The 17,071-nt window shown below is 38.3% G+C and overlaps 1 protein-coding gene and 1 long non-coding RNA gene across 2 annotated transcripts in view; one reads left to right on the top strand and one right to left on the bottom strand.

The window, feature by feature from the left end:
- CFAP20DC (CFAP20 domain containing) overlaps window positions 1–17,071 on the top strand; it is a 298,458-nt gene that overhangs the window by 29,606 nt on the left and 251,781 nt on the right. The window lies entirely within an intron of this gene.
- LOC114676368 (uncharacterized) overlaps window positions 1,119–17,071 on the bottom strand; it is a 204,573-nt gene continuing 188,620 nt past the window's right edge. Inside the window, exon 3 of the long non-coding RNA XR_013414097.1 lies at window positions 1,119–2,990. This is a non-coding gene — a long non-coding RNA (uncharacterized LOC114676368). The remainder of the gene's footprint in view (window positions 2,991–17,071) is intronic.

Raw genomic sequence — 17,071 nt, 5'->3', positions numbered from 1 at the left:
ACATAAAATATCTATATTTTCCAAAATTATACTTACAAAAATAATTTAGTGAAGAGTGAAATTATTTTACATTTTTGCAAATCTTTTTAATCTCTGGCTAAATGTTATAGAACACAGGTAGATTTTCCTGTCTGCCTCTAATTCAGTCTGTTGTGATATAATACATCATGTCACCTTTTGAAAAATGCCACTCTATGCTGTAAGAGAATGAGAGTGAAAAACAAATAACATGTTAGTATTGTTATGAAAATGGTTTTGACCTCACTGAGTTCCTGAAGGGGTCTTGCAGACCCTTAGCTATCCCCAGACTACTCTTTGAGAATTAAGAATCTCTTAACCACATTTTGAAAACTGCTATCTTAAAGTATACACTAAAAGCAAATACATGACATCCTCAGTACACTTTGAAAGTGTCACCATTCTGCTAATCTGTTTTATAAATTAGGTAGCTTTATCATTCAGGTGGGCTAACTGCTCTAACAGATAATCCCCAAATCCCAGTGGATCACTTAACACAGTAAAGCTTCATTTCTTGTTCATATCACAATTCATTGCAGGCCAACAATAGGAGCTCTGTCCTGCAGTGTCATTTAGGGAGACCTAGGCTGCTTTCATATTCTAATCTAGGACTGCATAGTCTTCTGCTGGATCTTCCATATCCCTTGTTTATCAGCAGACAAGGGAAGAGAGAGCCTGAATGCTTTCATATTCTAATCTAGGACTGCATAGTCTTCTGCTGGATCTTCCATATCCCTTGTTTGTCAGCAAACAAGGGAAGAGAGAGCCTGCAGAATCACTTGGGAGGATGTTTGGGGTCAGGTTCCCCTGGCCAGAACTCATGCGTCACCTGTAAAGCATTGCGGGCTAGGAAATGTAGTCTGGTTATATGCCCAGGAGAAAAGGAAACAACCAGGCTTAGCCAAGACACACCTGCCTCCACCAGAATAACCAATTTATTCTGATTATTCTTGTTCTATACATAAATAAGTTAAAACTTGATTATTTGTTTTCAGCTTTTTTGCTGTTACAAAACTTAAGTGGCATACAGTGTAAAATAATAACACTTATGGTTTGAGACAAGTTATAGGGTCATGCAATCTAAAATTTTTTTTAAAAACTTTATTTTGAAATAATTTCAAACTTAAAGTTACAAAAATAGTACAAAGAACTACCATATACCTTTCACTCATATTCACCGATTATTAACATTTTGCCACATTTGCCTTTACAGTTTTTTTGTATGTGTGTGATCCTGTGTGTGTATGTGTGTATACACATTTTTTTCCTCAAGCTATTTGAGAGTATGTTGCACACTTTGTACTCCTTTATTAAACACTTCGGTATATATTTACTAAGGACAAAGACATTCACTACATGACCACAGTACAATTTTCAAAACCATTTAACATTGATGCAGTACTACTACTATCTATGGTATAGACATACTGTCCTTCATAGCAATTATGTTTTTGATCCAGAATTACACAGTACCTTTAGTTTTCACTTGTCTCCCTTAATTTGTAATGGTTCCTCAGCGTTTCTGTGTCTTTCACATCAATGACACTGCTGAAAAGTACAGGTCAGTTATTTTGCAGAATGCCCCTTAATTGAGTTTGTCTGATGTTTTCTTATGATTAGATTCATGTTATGCATCTTTGGCAAAATATACTATAAAGTGATGTTGTGTCCTTCTCAGTGCAGTTTATCAGGAGGCTTATGATGTTTACAGCTGATGTTAACTTCAACCACTTGGTTAAGGTGGTCTCTACCAGGTTTTCTCACAGTAAAGTTACTGTGTTTTTACTTTAATATTAGTTGAGTCATTTGTGGGGCTATAATTTGAGACTATATAAATATCTTCTTCCTCATTAAGCTCTCATTCACCAGGTTAGCATGATGATTCTTGCCTGAACTAATTATTACTGTAATGGTTACAAAATAAAGTGAATTTTTAAGTTATTTTCTAGTAACACATGGAAGAACCAAGTATGGTGGACATTTATTAGTTGTCTAACTAGCATACTTTGCCACATTTTTCTCTTCCAAAAATTATGTGATCTTTGTTTGGGTATCTCCCCTGGCCAGTGCAGCCTATGTGTGTCTAGTAAAATGGATCACAGTCTAGCCCCTGGAGTGAGCTTTGATTGATAGGTCAATTAGTGCATTTCATTTATTTAGCCACATTATTCTTTTAGGAATGGGAATCTGACCTATGCTGGGCCAATTGAGTGACTTTTATGACTCTTGTTTGGGATGCTGGACTGGGCTGCACTCTGTTTGTAGCTGGCACCCATCCTGTGACCATGAGGACAGAACTGATACCGGATGGCAGAAAGAGAGAAACAGAGAAATTGGGTCATTGATGACAGCTTTGAGCAGCCGAATCAATCAGTCCTGAAGCCCGCTCTACCTCTGTGGTTTCCAAAAATGTGAGCATTCCATCTAGGTGAATTAGCTCAAGCTGGATTTTCTATTAACTTTTGACATAAAAGAGTCCTAACTGATACTCTCATAAGTAAATGCTAATCGCTGTTTAACCTGGAATTTAAAAAATTATAAGGAGGATGTATGAGACTTTTCCGGTATCCAACAACAACCAAAAAATGGATGTAGGGTTTTTTGTTTGTTCTCCTCAGCTTGGTGATGGAACCATGTCATAGGTCACTAAAGATTGTAATATCAGAATCAGCAGTGTATATTCCATTTGCCAAAAGGCACTTGAGTTAATTTTTAGTAGTAAAGTTGCTAAAGTTGTGTGATGGGACTAGTGTCATTTGGACTCATTTCTGTTCACCACACCAACTTGAGTGAATTAAAGCACAGTGGGAGCTTCAAGCGCAAGTTTGTTGGGATGTCACAGGAAGCTCACGGACAGTGATGCAGCTGGGCGTGGAAGCCAGTACTAGAAAGCCTTAAGCACTCTCCATCTTTCATCTCAGCTTTTTCTGTGTTTTGCTCCATGTCCAGTCCACCAGGCAATTTCAAAATTCCTAGAGGGAGAATATGATTGTGTTAGTTTGTGTCAGGCATTTACCGCTATTCAGTTCAGTTGTGCTCATTAGTGTAAAAATGGTTTTAGAAGACCTAGCCCTGTGGGTAAAGAGAAGATTTCAGAGGGTTGGTCAGGAAGAGACTCCAGAGTTGGCCACTAGAGAAACATCTGTGGATGCCACAGCCAGCTGAGGGCATAATTGTAAATAGGAAAAATTGGTTTGTGATGCCTTTCTTCTTCCCTTTCAGGACCCGTCTCTTCATCATTAGCCTGTGTTTCTCTCATTTGAATTCTTGCTAAGATGCTAACTAATAAGATCTTAAGGATTGGATTATAAGCACTTCCAGGATGTTTTCTGTTGTTACTGTTTTACTAAGGCAGTAGTTCTTAAAGTGTAGTTCCTGCATGAGCGGCATTGGCAAGCTTGGAACTTGTTAGAACTGCAAATTCTCAGGCCCCATCCCAGACCTACTGAGAGAGAAACTGGAGATGACCCAGCAATCTGTGGGTTAAAAAACTGTTTTTAAAACATTTTTAGTTAACAAGTAACAATTGTACATACCTGTGGGATATGGATTCCATATACATGTATTTCAGTGTATATATACAATGTGTAATGATTAGAGTAATTAACATCCATTACCTCATTTATTATTTCTTTGTATAATAAACATTCACAATCCTTTCTTCTAGCTTTTTGAAAATATACAGTAAATTACAGTTAATTGTCTTCACCTTACAGTGCTACAAAACACCAAAACTCATTTCTTCTATCTAGCTGCAGTTTTGTATCTGTTAACCAACTGCTTCCCATACTCTTCCCATCTTCTCATACCTAAAATTCTACTCTCTGTTTCCATGAGCGTAGATTTCTTGTTGGTCCTCACATATGAGCGACAGCATCTTTCTGTTGTCACTTAGTTCACTTAACATAATGTCTGACTTAGTTCACTTAACATAATGTCTGACTTAGTTCACTTAACATAATGTCCTCCAGCCTCATTCATGTTGCTGCCAATGACAGGATTTCATCCTTTTTATGGCTGGATAGTATTCCATTGTGTATATATACACCACATTTTCTTTGTTCATTCATTCATTGATGGACACTTAAGTTGATTCCGTATCTCAGCTATCTCTCAGCAATCCATATTTTTAACAGGTCATTCAGGTGATCCTGATACACTTGAAGTTTAAGAACCACTCATGTAGGGAATTCCCAAAAACCCACAAGGTAGCCAGAACCCAGGATCTGGCTTCTTCTCAGCATTTTGTCCCAGCTTGGGGATCCATTGGTACTGCTTGGATATGGAAACATGGTCATATGTTCCCTGCCCATTGCTTCAAAAGAGAGTCCCAACCTCGGGCTTCTAAAGAGTAAAACAGACTTCAACAGCAGAAAGGTTGTTGTCCCCAGAACTAAAGCCTCCATCTCCTTGGTTTAGCCTTGAGAACAGACCACCATGTGTCTGGCATTTTTTAGAAATTTGCCATCTTATGGAAAGAAGTCTGGATGTCTGTGAGGCCTCGTTCTAAGACTGTATATGTACTTTTATGAAAGACATTCAGGAACACAACTAATTCCTAAAGTGAGGTAAATGTGAATAAACTAGAGAATTAGATCTGCTGTTTCTAGGGGCCTGTAGCCCTTCTTCCTCCTCCACCCTCCAACCCTCCTCCTTCCTCTTTCCTTCTTTTCCTCTTCCTTTTTCTTTCTCCCTTTTTCTGCCATTCCGTTTCTTCTTTCTCTTCCTTTTCTCCCTCACCCTTTTCCCTCTCTCCCTTACTTTTCTTCTCTTTGTCCTCGCTTCCCTTCCATCTATCTTTATTCTTGCCCTTTGCCTTTTACTTTTATTCCTCTTGTTCCAAATTTTTCTTTTCCTTCTTCCTTTCCTTCTCATTTCTTATCACTCTTCAGCTACACTTCTACTCTTGTGGGAGTAAACTTACTCAACAAGTGAAAGTGGGTGCCTGAGGGCCATAGGAAATGGTAAATGCTATTTCTATCATCATGGCTGCAGACATCTTTAGACACCCAAGGCACCTGCAGGATTATTCAGTGTCTGAGCCTGCCCTGTCCCACACCTGTTCAGCAAGAACTCAACCTTAGTCTCTTCAACCCTTAGTCCCTTCATCCTCACTACTCCACCCACATCCTAACCTCAGAAATGAGCTCGCACTGTCCTGTACTGGTAAATGTTTAACACTTGGCTCTGGGGTGGTGATGGAGTATTGAGGTCCTGATGCTTACTTAGTACTTGATAGTTTCTGTGGTGTAAATACTCCCACCATGGCTGCTTTCAAGCTACCAATCTGACATCACTGAATGTGGAGCTGGGTGGAGATGCTCACCATGGAGCCTCACAAACCAGTCAAGCGTACTACTAAGGAGGGCCTTACACAGCCATGGTCCATAGGTAGTACTACTGCCTTCCACCATTATGTAGTACTATTACCATATGTAGTACTACTGCCTTCCACAATTAATGCAGATAATTGAGGGTTAGCCATTAATAAATAAATTACTCTCATTTGAAACATGAGATGTCTGTTAACTCCTTAACAGGCTCATTTTTTTTTTACAGCCATTGAGATAATTAAAGGCAGCAGCATATTATAATTGCCACAACACTACCTTTTAGTTTGATTAAATAAAATTTAACTGCAAGTACTGTCAAAAATAATTTAGACCTTTCAACAGTTACCCTCTTTTTACTTGTGAGTCTGAGCTTGATATCCCTATGAATTGACAATACTATATGGATTGTAGATATCATAAAGTTTCCATTAATATTTAGTTAAAAAGTAGAATATTATCCAGTCACCTTATCTTTTTTATTTGCATTCTACATCATCTCTGGTGGATTTTTATTATTTTTAAGTAGCTTCACATTATGTTTTATGATACATTTCTTCCTGTAACAGTTTTGCATACAGATAGAAATGTTGGAAATCTAGTTTAAGGTTGATCTTTTTTTCCCATTTTGTTATGTGATTGATCTGGTCAGTGAACAAGAAATTCTTCAAGGCCATCCATCACTCTAGGCAGCAGCTGAACTAAACCTTCTAACTCACTGCTTGCAGTCAGTGATGCAAGATTTGGGTTATAAATATTGAATGTGCAAACAACTGTTTAAATTAGCTGTCCTATCTGTTTTATGCAATTTCAGTAGAAAAGCAAGCTGATATATTGTTTAGTGGCAAGCAGTAGAAGACAGTGAATTCAGTATTATCCTTCCATACGTCATTGAATTCATCCTGTTGGCAAATATTTAAAATAGTTAGATCAAATTAATTCTCGTTCCCTTAAGTTAAATGAGAACTAAGGCAACTGAGCATGTAATTTATGTAGTATTTTTGGTTTTTATATTCAAACAGTAGGAAGACTGTTAGTAATTCTACATGTAGCCATCTGTCATAAATATGGTAGCCAATTGTTAAATGCTTAGTTCTGTGAATTTTGTTACCTCTTTGCAATAACAAAAATAGCTTAATATTTGGAAAATATTTGGGCAGGAAGGAAAATAGCAACAGGCTTATCCTACTATTCCTGGTAAGCATCTAGAATATTGAATATGTGCAGGTGTTAGTACTTCTGCTACTTGGAGTTGTAACAAGTCTCCATACTTTCACTGGTATTGATATATGTAATAGATAAAATGCAAACTATTTGTAGTGACTCCTAAAAGCCTTTCTGTGTGTAATGAATTTAGGTAAACTTCCATAATTGCTCTCTGTGTTTAAAATTTATTTTTCAATTATATGATGCTGGGAACATCCTTTCAAGTAGCAGACATGTGTCTAAGCCTACATAAATAACATAAGTGAACTGCTTACCAAAGAGAAGAGTGTTCAGTAGCATGTGTCTCTTAGTAGTTGGATCACAATCTAACATAAAACTTGGACAAGATTATAAGTTACTTCCTGTGACAAACACTCCTCCATTTTTCTCTTCTTTCTTGAACAGAATTTTGGTCAGGGTAGCAATGAGCCCAGCTAAATAGACTCACCTTCCTAGAGCCCTTGTAGCTAGCAATGGTCACATAACCTAGCAACGATCGATGAAGTGCAAGTGGAATTCTATGGCGGGGTCTCCGAAGAGAGCATTTTAAAAGGGACAGACTCAGCTAATTTGCTCCTTTAGCCCTTTGTCTTTTGGTGTGTTGCTCTCTCCTGTGATACACTTCTTTTTATGATTTAACATCTAAGTTTTCAGGAAATTATGCGTTCTGTCTTTTAAAACAGTGTCTACTTTAGAATTATAAAATTAAACTTTTACTTATGTCCTTATGTGGAAATAAATTGAACCAGCCTTACCGTATTAATAAACCACATTACATACAAATGTAAGAACAGTACTGGTGAATAATTTTAGTGATAACAATTGCAACTGCAGGGAAAAAAAAAGAATTTTCTTAATCTCATCTCTCAAGTCTTACTTCTCTTTTTAATTTCTACTTCCTTTTTCTTTGACCAATTGCTGTGTTTTCTTACCCTTCAAGTGCCTGTAGTCCGGTGGAAGAGGCCAATTTATAAACAATTATAATGCAGTGTTATAAGTTCTAGAAAGATGTGTCTAAAATGCAAATCTGATTTTATTATTTTCTTACTTGAAAGCTTTCCATGAGCTTTAATGTGGTATTGAAGGTCTTTTCATTCTGGCTCCAATAGCCTTGTCCAGTCTTCACTCCTTTCTTTCTCTCAGTGTATTTCCTCAGCCTTATGCTGTCTAAAACCACTGGACTCTTGGTAGGATCCAGAAACTATCACATACTGTCATTCTTTCATATCCTTGTGTATCCTTTCACTTCTATACCCTTTTTTTTCATCTCCATCTGTGAAATCCCACTCATTCTTCAAAACTGACTTGTCTTTACGGTGTTCCGTGACTCTTCCAAGTTGAGTTAATGACTACTTCATCTTCTATGCTTCTCATAACATTCTTTTTATACTTCTATGATAGCATTTATTCAGTCAATTTATAGTTACAGGTCTGTCTTTCCAAGTAGACTGTGAGTTCTATGAAGAGATAAGCTATGCTTTATTTTGAAGTGCCAGTATCTTAGCAAGTGCCTGGAAAGGAGTAAATACTCAAGTATGATTTTATAACAAGTAAATAAATTTAAACTCTGCACCTTTCATTGAGTACTAGGATTAATTATTCATAATTAGTTAATTATTTACCTGTTCCTTAAATGTATCCCTGTGAAAGAAATGCTGCTGGTGATGAAATAATCTTCATCAATTACCTAACAAATAATTGTCCATCTGGGTCATCTCTGCATCTGCTTTTACTCTAACCCATGACTATGGTTTTCTTGCTTCTTTGTATGTCTTTTATTTTTGGATTATGTACCATACAGTGTGTGAAAGAAAAGTAAATTCTGAAATAATTAACACTTACCTCCAGAAAAGACCCTTTCTCTTTTAGGCTGATGGAGGTGGATGCTGAGTCAGTCTGTGATTAGGCTGAGTCTGGGTTTTTTTGTAGCTTCATTTGATTTCGTTTTTTACTACCTTCAAGTCTTTTGAGGGTGAAGTCAGATAGTTCCCTTTAGTAGGGCTTGAATCTGACCACAGGCAAGATTTGTCACATTTACAGATATGTGACCAACTTTCCAAAGTGTGGGGGTCTTGCTGCAACATCTATCACTCCATTAATCTCCAGGGTTGATTTGTCTGATCTGGCTGGCTAAGTGGATTATCCCTTCCTCCCTCACCACTCCATGTGTGTCCCTCTGAAGCTGTAAGCTTGGTCAAAGATGATTTTCCTTAATAGAGGAGGACTGTTCTTCAGTCATGAGTATAGGAGTGGCTGAGCTCCCCTTTGAACAAGCTCTCAAACTATGGGGTTCTTTCTCTACTTTGTAGCCCAGATACCGGCTCATTGGACCATTAGGGAGTTCTCTTTGTTTCTTTGTCTGCCCCTGGCTTCCTGAACCTTAGGAAATCTTTTCTCCCCCTATTGTCTGACCTAAGCTTACCTACCAATAAAGGTTGCCCTATACTCTGAAGGCCTAAAATTCCTTGGAGAGGTCTCCTTCACCTCTCCTGACCACTCCCAGCCTCTAGTAGCTGAAGTCTCAGAGTGCCTCAGGTGAATTTCCACTCTCCTTTTCCACTCTCCACATTCCTGAGCACTTAAAGACCCACAGGAAAAAGTTGGCAGGCAAGTGCAGAATTGCTTTGTAGGCGGGGCTTCTTGGAATTCTAATCCATCATGTCAGCCTGCATGCAGCTGTGAAAAGTTTGGCTGTTTTTTTCTTACCGCCATCCTTGGCTGATTCCCTGTCCTTCTCTTGTCCTGCTAGAGATAAGAACAGCCATGGGTCTTTCCTCTGAAGCGCATTCATTTGTGAAATGTAGTTCATTTAGGTCTTTTTGTATCTCACTCTCTGGTGGATTCTTTTTGTTCTCAAATGTTCATAATTTTATTTAAGCTCCCAACCCAAATGTCCATCAGCAGGTAAACAGATAAGCAAAATGCTATACACCCATATAATGGAATACTGCTCAGCAGTTACAAACAAACCACTGATACATTAAACCACATGGTTGCATTTTAAAACATCATGCTGAGTTAAATAAGGCAGATATGAAAATGTATTATTATTTGATTATATTTGTATGAAATTATAGAAAATGCAGACAGACTGCAATTAGATCAGTATTTGCCAATACAGGTGCCCAGAAAGAAAGACTGAATTAATTTGAAGGTGTACAAGGACAATTTTGGGGTTCATGGAAATGTTCTACAAATTAATTATAGTGGTAATTAAATATATGCATACAGTTGTCAAAATTCACCAAAATGTACACTTAACATGGGTGCATTTTATTGTATCTACATTTTATCTTATATTTTATTTTAGTAGTTTTTGGGGAACAGGTGGGTTTTGATTACACGGATAAGTTCTTTAGCAGTGGTTTCTGAGATTTTGGTGCACCCATCACCCAAGCAGTGTACACTGTATGCAACTCGTAGTCTTTTATGCCTCACCCCTCCTCCCAACCCTCCCATGTCGCCAAAGTCCATTATATCTTGTACCTTTACATCCTCATAGCTTATCTCCCATTTACAAGTGAAAACATACAATATTTAGTTTTCCATTCCTGAGTTACTTCACTTAAGGTAATGGTCTCCAGTTTCATCCAGGTTGCTGTGAATTCCATTATTTCTTTCATTTTTGTGGCTGAGTAGTATTCCTTGGTGTATATGTACCACATTTTCTTTATCCACTTGTTGGTTGATAGGCATTTAGGTAGTTCCATATTTTTGCAGTTGCAAATTGGTTCTGCTATAAACATGTGTGTCTTTTTCATATAATGACTTCTTTTCCTTTGAGTAGATACCCAGTAGTGGGATTGCTGGATTGAATGGTAGTTCTACTTTTAATTATCTAAATAATCTCCACACTGTTTTCTGTAGTGGTTGTACTAGTTTACACTCCCATCAGCAGTGTAAAAGTGTTCCCTTTTCATCACATCTGCCCCAACATCTATTCTTTTTTGTTTTTTTAATTACGGCCATTCTTGCAGGAGTAAGGTGGTATCTTATTGTGGTTTTAATTTGTATTTCCCAAATAATTAATGATGTTGAGCATTTTTTATATGTTTATTGGCCATTTGTATATCTTCTTGTGAGAATTGTTTACTCATGTCCTTTGCCTATTTTTTAATGGGATTATTTATTTATTTTCTCACTAAATTGTTTGAATTCCTTATACATTCTAGATACTAGTCCTTTGTTGGATGCATAATTTGCGAATATTTTCCCCCATTCTGTGGGTTGTCAGTTTACTCAACTGATTATTTGTTTTACTGTGCAGAAACTTTTTAGTTTAATTAGGTTCCATCTATTTTTGCTTTGCTGCATTTGATTTTGGGGTCTTAGTCATGAATTTCTTTGTCTAAGCCAACGTCCAGAAGAGTTTTCGATGATATCTTCTAGAATTTTTTTTGGTTTCAAGTCTTACATTTAAGTCTTTGATCCATCTTGAGTTGATTTTATTTTTTAAGGTGAGACATGGGGATCCAGTTTTATTCTTCTACATGTGTCTTGCCAGTTTTCCTAGTACCATTTATTGAATAGGATGTCCTTTTCCTAATTTATGTTTTTGTTTGCTTCGTCAAAGATCAGGTAGCTGTAAGTATTTGGCTTTATTTCTGGGTTTTCTATTCTGTTTCATTGGTCTACATGCCAGTTTTCATACTAGTACTATACTGTTTCGGTAACTATAGCCTTGTATTATAATTTGAAGTTGGGTAATGTGATACCTCCAGATTTGTTCTTTTTGCTTAGTCTTTTTTTATTATACTTTAAGTTCCAGGTTACATGTGCACAACGTGCAGCTTTCTTACATATGTATCATGTGCCATGTTGGTGTGCTGCACCCATTAACTCGTCATTTACATTAGGTATATCTCCTAATGTTATCCCTCCCTGCTACCCCCTCCCCACAATAGGACCCGGTGAGTGAAGTTCCCCTTCCTGTGTCCAAGTGATCTCATTGTTCAGTTCCCACCTATGAGTGAGAACATGCGGTGTTTGGTTTTCTGTTCTTGCGATAGTTTGCTAAGAATGATGGTTTCCAGCTGCATCCATGTCCCAACAAAGGACACGAACTCATCCTTTTTCATGGCTGCATAGTATTCCATGGTGTATATGTGCCACATTTTCTTAATCCAGTCTGTCACTGATGGACATTTGGGTTGATTCCAAGTCTTTGCTATTGTGAATACTGCCACAATAAACATACATATGCATGTGTCTTTATAGCAGCATGATTTATAATCCTTTGGGTATATACCCAGTAATTGGGATGGCTGTGTCAAATGGTATTTCTAGTTCTAGATCCTTGAGGAATCACCACACTATTTTCCACAATGGTTGAACTAGTTTACAGTCCCACCAACAGTGTAAAAGTGTTCCTATTTCTCCACATCCTCTCCAGCACCCGTTGTTTCCTGACTTTTTAATGATTGCCATTCTAACTGGTGTGAGATGGTATCTCATTGTGGTTTTGATTTGCATTCCTCTGATGGCGAGTGATGACAAGCGTTTTTTCATGTGTCTGTTGGCTGTATGAATGTCTTCTTTTGAGAAGTGTCTGTTCATGTCCTTTGCCCACTTTTTGATGGGGTTGTTTTTTTCTTGTAAATTTGTTTGAGTTCTTTGTAGATTCTGGATATTAGCCCTTTCTCAGATGTATAGATTGCAAAAATGTTCTCCCATTCTGTAGGTTGCCTGTTCACTCTGATGGTAGTTTCTTTTGCTGTGCAGAAGCTCTTTAGTTTAATTAGATCCCATTTGTCAATTTTGGCTCTTGTTGCCATCACTTTCAGTGTTTTAGACATGAAGTCCTTGCCCATGCCTATGTCCTGAATGGTATTACCTAGGTTTTCTTCTAGGGTTTTTATGGTTTTAGGTCTAACATTTAAGTCTCTAATCCATATTGAATTAATTTTTGTATATGGAGTAAGGAAAGGATCCAGTTTCAGCTTTCTACTTATGGCTAGCCATTTTCCCAGCACCATTTATTAAATAGGGAATCCTTTCCCCATTTCTTGTTTTTCTGACGTTTGTCAAAGATCACATGGCTGTAGATGTGTGGTCTTATTTCTGAGGGCTCTGTTCTGTTCCATTGGTCTATATCTCTGTTTTGGTACCAGTACCAAGCTGTTTTGGTTACTGTAGCCTGTAGTATAGTTTGAAGTCAGGTAGCGTGATGCCTCCAGCTTTGTTCTTTGGCTTAGGATTGTCTTGGCAATGCGGGGTCTTTTTTGGTTCCATATGAACTTTAAAGCAGTTTTTTCCAGTTCTGTGAAGAAAGTCATTGGTAGCTTAATGGGGATGGCATTGAATCTATAAATTACCTTGGGCAGTATGGCCATTTTCACGATATTGATTCTTCCTATCCATGAGCATGGTATGTTCTTCCATTTGTTTATGTCCTCTTTTATTTCACTGAGCGGTGGTTTGTAGTTCTCCTTGAAGAGATCCTTTACATCTCTTTAAGTTGGATTCCTAAGTATTTTATTCTCTTTGAAGCTATTGTGAATGGGAGTTCATTCATGATTTGGCTCTCTGTTTGTCTGTTACTGGTGTATAAGAATGCTCATGATTTTTGCACTTTGATTTTGTATCCTGAGACTTTGCTGAAGTTGCTTATCAGCTTAAGGAGATTTTGGGCTGAGATGATGGGGTTTTCTATATATACAATCATGTCATCTGCAAACAGGGACAATTTGACTTCTTCTTTTCCTAACTGAATACCCTTGATTTCTTTCTCTTGCCTGATTTCCCTAGCCAGAACTTCCAACACTATGTTGAATAGGAGTGGTGAGAGAGGGCATCCCTGTCTTGTGCCAGTTTTCAAAGGGAATGCTTCCAGTTTTTGCCCATTCAGCATGATATTGGCTGTGGGTTTGTCATACATAGCTCTTATTATTTTGAGATACATTCCATCAATACCGAATTTACTGAGAGTTTTTAGCATGAAGGCCTGTTGAATTTTGTCAAAGGCCTTTTCTGCATCTATTGAGATAATCGTGTGTTTTTTGTCTTTGGTTCTGTTTATATGCTGGATTACGTTTATTGATTTGCGTATGTTGAACCAGCCTTGCATCCCAGGGATGAAGCCCACTTGATCATGGTGGATAAGCTTTTTGATGTGCTGCTGGATTCCGTTTGCCAGTATTTTATTGAGGATTTTTGCATCGATGTTCATCAGGGATATTCATCTAAAATTCTCTTTTTTTTTGTTGTATCTCTGCCAGGCTTTGGTATCAGGATGATATTAGCCTCATAAAATGAGTTAGGGAGGATTCCCTCTTTTTCTATTGATTGGAATAGTTTCAGAAGGAATGGTACCAACTCCTCCTTGTACCTCTAGTAGAATTTGGTGGTGAATCCGTCTGGTCCTGGACTTTTTTTGGTTGGTAGGCTATTAATTATTGCCTCAATTTCAGAGCCTGCTATTGGTCTATTCAGGGATTCAACTTCTTCCTGGTTTAGTCTTGGGAGACTGTAAGTGTCCAGGAAATTATCCATTTCTTCTAGATTTTCTAGTTTATTTGTGTAGAGGTGTTTATAGTATTCTCTGTTGGTAGTTTGTATTTCTGTGGGATCAGTGGTGATATCCCCTTTATCATTCTTTATTGTGTCTATTTGTTTCTTCTCTCTTTTCTTCTTTATTAGTCTTGCTAGCAGTCTATCAATTTTGTTGATCTTTTCAAAAAACCAGCTCCTGGATTCATTGATATTTTGGAGGGTTTTTTATGTCTCTATCTCCTTCAGTTCTGCTCTGATCTTAGTTATTTCTTGCCTTCTGCTAGCTTTTGAATGTGTTTGTTCTTGCTTCTCTAATTCTTTTAATTGTGATGTTAGGGTGTCAATTTTAGATCTTTCCAGCTTTCTCTTGTGGGCATTTAGTGCTATAAATTTCCCTCTACACACTGCTTTAAATGTGTCCCAGAGATTCTGGTATGTTGTATCTTTGTTCTCATTGGTTTCAAAGAACATCTTTATTTCTGCCTTCATTTTGTTATGTACCCAGTAGTCATTCAGGAGCAGGTTGTTCAGTTTCCATATAGTTGAATGGTTTTGATTGATTTTCTTAGTCCTGAGTTCTAGTTTGATTGCACTGTGTCTGAGAGACCGCTTGTTATAATTTCTGTTCTTGTACATTTGCTGAGGAGCGCTTTACTTCCAATTATGTGGTCAATTTTGGAATAAGTGTGATGTGGTGCTGAGAAGAATATATATTCTGTTGATTTGGGGTGGAGATTTCTGTAGATGTCTATTAGGCCCGCTTGGTGCAGAGTTGAGTTCAATTCCTGGATATCCTTGTTAACTTTCTGCCTCATTGAGCTGTCTAATGTTGACAGTGGGATGTTGAAGTCTCCCATTATTATTGTATGGGAGTCTAAGTCTCTTTGTAAGTCTCTAAGGGCATGCTTATGAGTCTGAGTACTCCTGTATTGGGTGCCTATATATTTAGGATAGTTATATCTTCCTGATGAATTGATCCCTTTACCATTATGTAATGGCCTTCTTTGTCTCTTTTGATCTTTGATATTTTAAAGTCTGTTTTATCAGAGACTAGTATTGCAACCCCTGCTTTCTTTTGTTTTCCGTTTGCTTGGTAGATCTTCCTCCATCTCTTTATTTTGAGCCTATGTGTGCCTCTGCATGTGAGATGGGTCTCCTGAATACAGCAAACTGATGAGTCTTGACTCTTTATCCAATTTGCCAGCCTGTGCCTTTTAATTGGACCATTTAGTACATTTACATTTAAGGTTAATTTTGTTATGTGTGAACTTGATCCTGTCATTATGATATTAGCAGGTTATTTTGCTCATTAGTTGATGCAGCGTCTTCCAAGCATCGATGGTCTTACATTTTGGCGTGTTTTTGCAATGGCTGGTACCTGTTGTTCCTTTCCCTGTTTAGTGCTTCCTTCAGGATCTCTTGTAGGGCAGGCCTGGTGGTGACAAAATCTCTAAGCATTTGCTTGTCTGTAAAGGATTTTATTTCTCCTTCACTTATGAAACTTAGTTTGGCTGGATATGAAATTCTGGGTTTAAAATTCTTTTCTTTAAGAATGTTGAATATTGGCCCCCACTCTCTTCTGGCTTGTAGAGTTTCTGCCGAGAGATCTGATGTTAGTCTGATGGGCTTCCCTTTGTGGGTAACCTGACCTTTCTCTCTGGCTGCCCTTAACATTTTTTCTTTCATTTCAACTTTGGTGAATCTGACAATTATGTGTCTTGGAGTTGCTCTTCTCGAGGAGTATCTTTGTGGCGTTCTCTGTATTTCCTGAATTTGAATGTTGGCCTGCCTTACTAGGTTGGGGAAGTTCTCCTGGATGATATCCTGTAGAGTGTTTTCCAACTTGATTCTATTTTCCCCATCACTTTCAGGCACACCAATCAGACGTAGATTCGGTCTTTCCACATAATCCCATATTTCTTGGAGACTTTGTTCATTTCTTTTTACTCTTTTTTCTCTACACTTCTCTTCTCGCTTCATTTCATTCATTTGATCTTCAATCGCTGATACTCTTTCTTCCAGTTGATCGAGTGGGTTACTGAAGCTTGTGCATTTGTCACGTAGTTCTCGTGTTATGGTTTTCATCTCTATCAGTTCTTTTAAGGACTTGTCTACATTGGTTATTCTAGTTAGCCATTCATCACATCTTTTTTCAAGGTTTTTAGTTTCTTTGCGCTGGTTACGTAGTTCCTCCTTTAGCTCTGAGAAGTTCGATCGACTGAAGCCGTCTTCTCTCAACTCATCAAAGTCATTCTCCGTGCAGCTTTGTTCCGTTGCTGGCGATGAGCTGCGTTCCTTTGGAGAAGGAGATGCACTCTGATTTTTTTAATTTCCAGCTTTTCTGCACTGCTTTTTCCCCATCTTTGTGGTTTTATCTGCCTTTGGTCTTTGATGATGGTGACATACTGATGGGGTTTTGGAATGGGTGTCCTTTCTGTTTGTTAGTTTTCCTTCTGACAGTCAGGACCCTCAGCTGCAGGTCTGTTGGAGTTTGCTTGAGTTCCACTTCAGACCCTGTTTGCGTGGGTATTAGCAGCGGAGGCTGCAGAGGATAGAATATTGCTGAACAGCGAGTGTTGCTGTCTGATTCTCGCTCTGGAAGCTTCGTCTCAGGGGTGTACCCCACCGTGTGAGGTGTGAGGTGTCAGGCTGCACCTAGTGGGGGATGTCTCCCAGTTAGGCTACTCAGGAGTCAGGGACCCACTTGAGCAGGCAGTCTGCCTGTTCTCAGATCTTAACCTCTGTGCTGGGAGATCCACTGCTCTCTTCAAAGCTGTCAGACAGGGACATTTACCTCTGCCAAGGTTTCTGCTGCTTTTTGTTTAGCTATGCCCTGTCCCCAGAGGTGGAGTCTACAGAGGCAGGCAGGCCTCCTTGAACTGTGGTGGGCTCCACCCAATTCGAGCTTCCCAGCAGCTTTGTTTACCTACTTAAGCCTCAGCAATGGCAGGCACCCCTCCCCCAGCCTCGCTGGCGCCTTGCAGTTAGATCTCAGACTGCTGTGCTAGCAATGAGGGAGGCTCTGT

This window comes from Macaca mulatta, chromosome 2 (genome assembly GCF_049350105.2).
Source record: "Macaca mulatta isolate MMU2019108-1 chromosome 2, T2T-MMU8v2.0, whole genome shotgun sequence".
Classification (NCBI taxonomy): domain Eukaryota; kingdom Metazoa; phylum Chordata; class Mammalia; order Primates; family Cercopithecidae; genus Macaca; species Macaca mulatta.
Note: the sequence above shows the minus strand (reverse complement) of the source record. Positions and strands in the feature narration are given on the sequence as shown.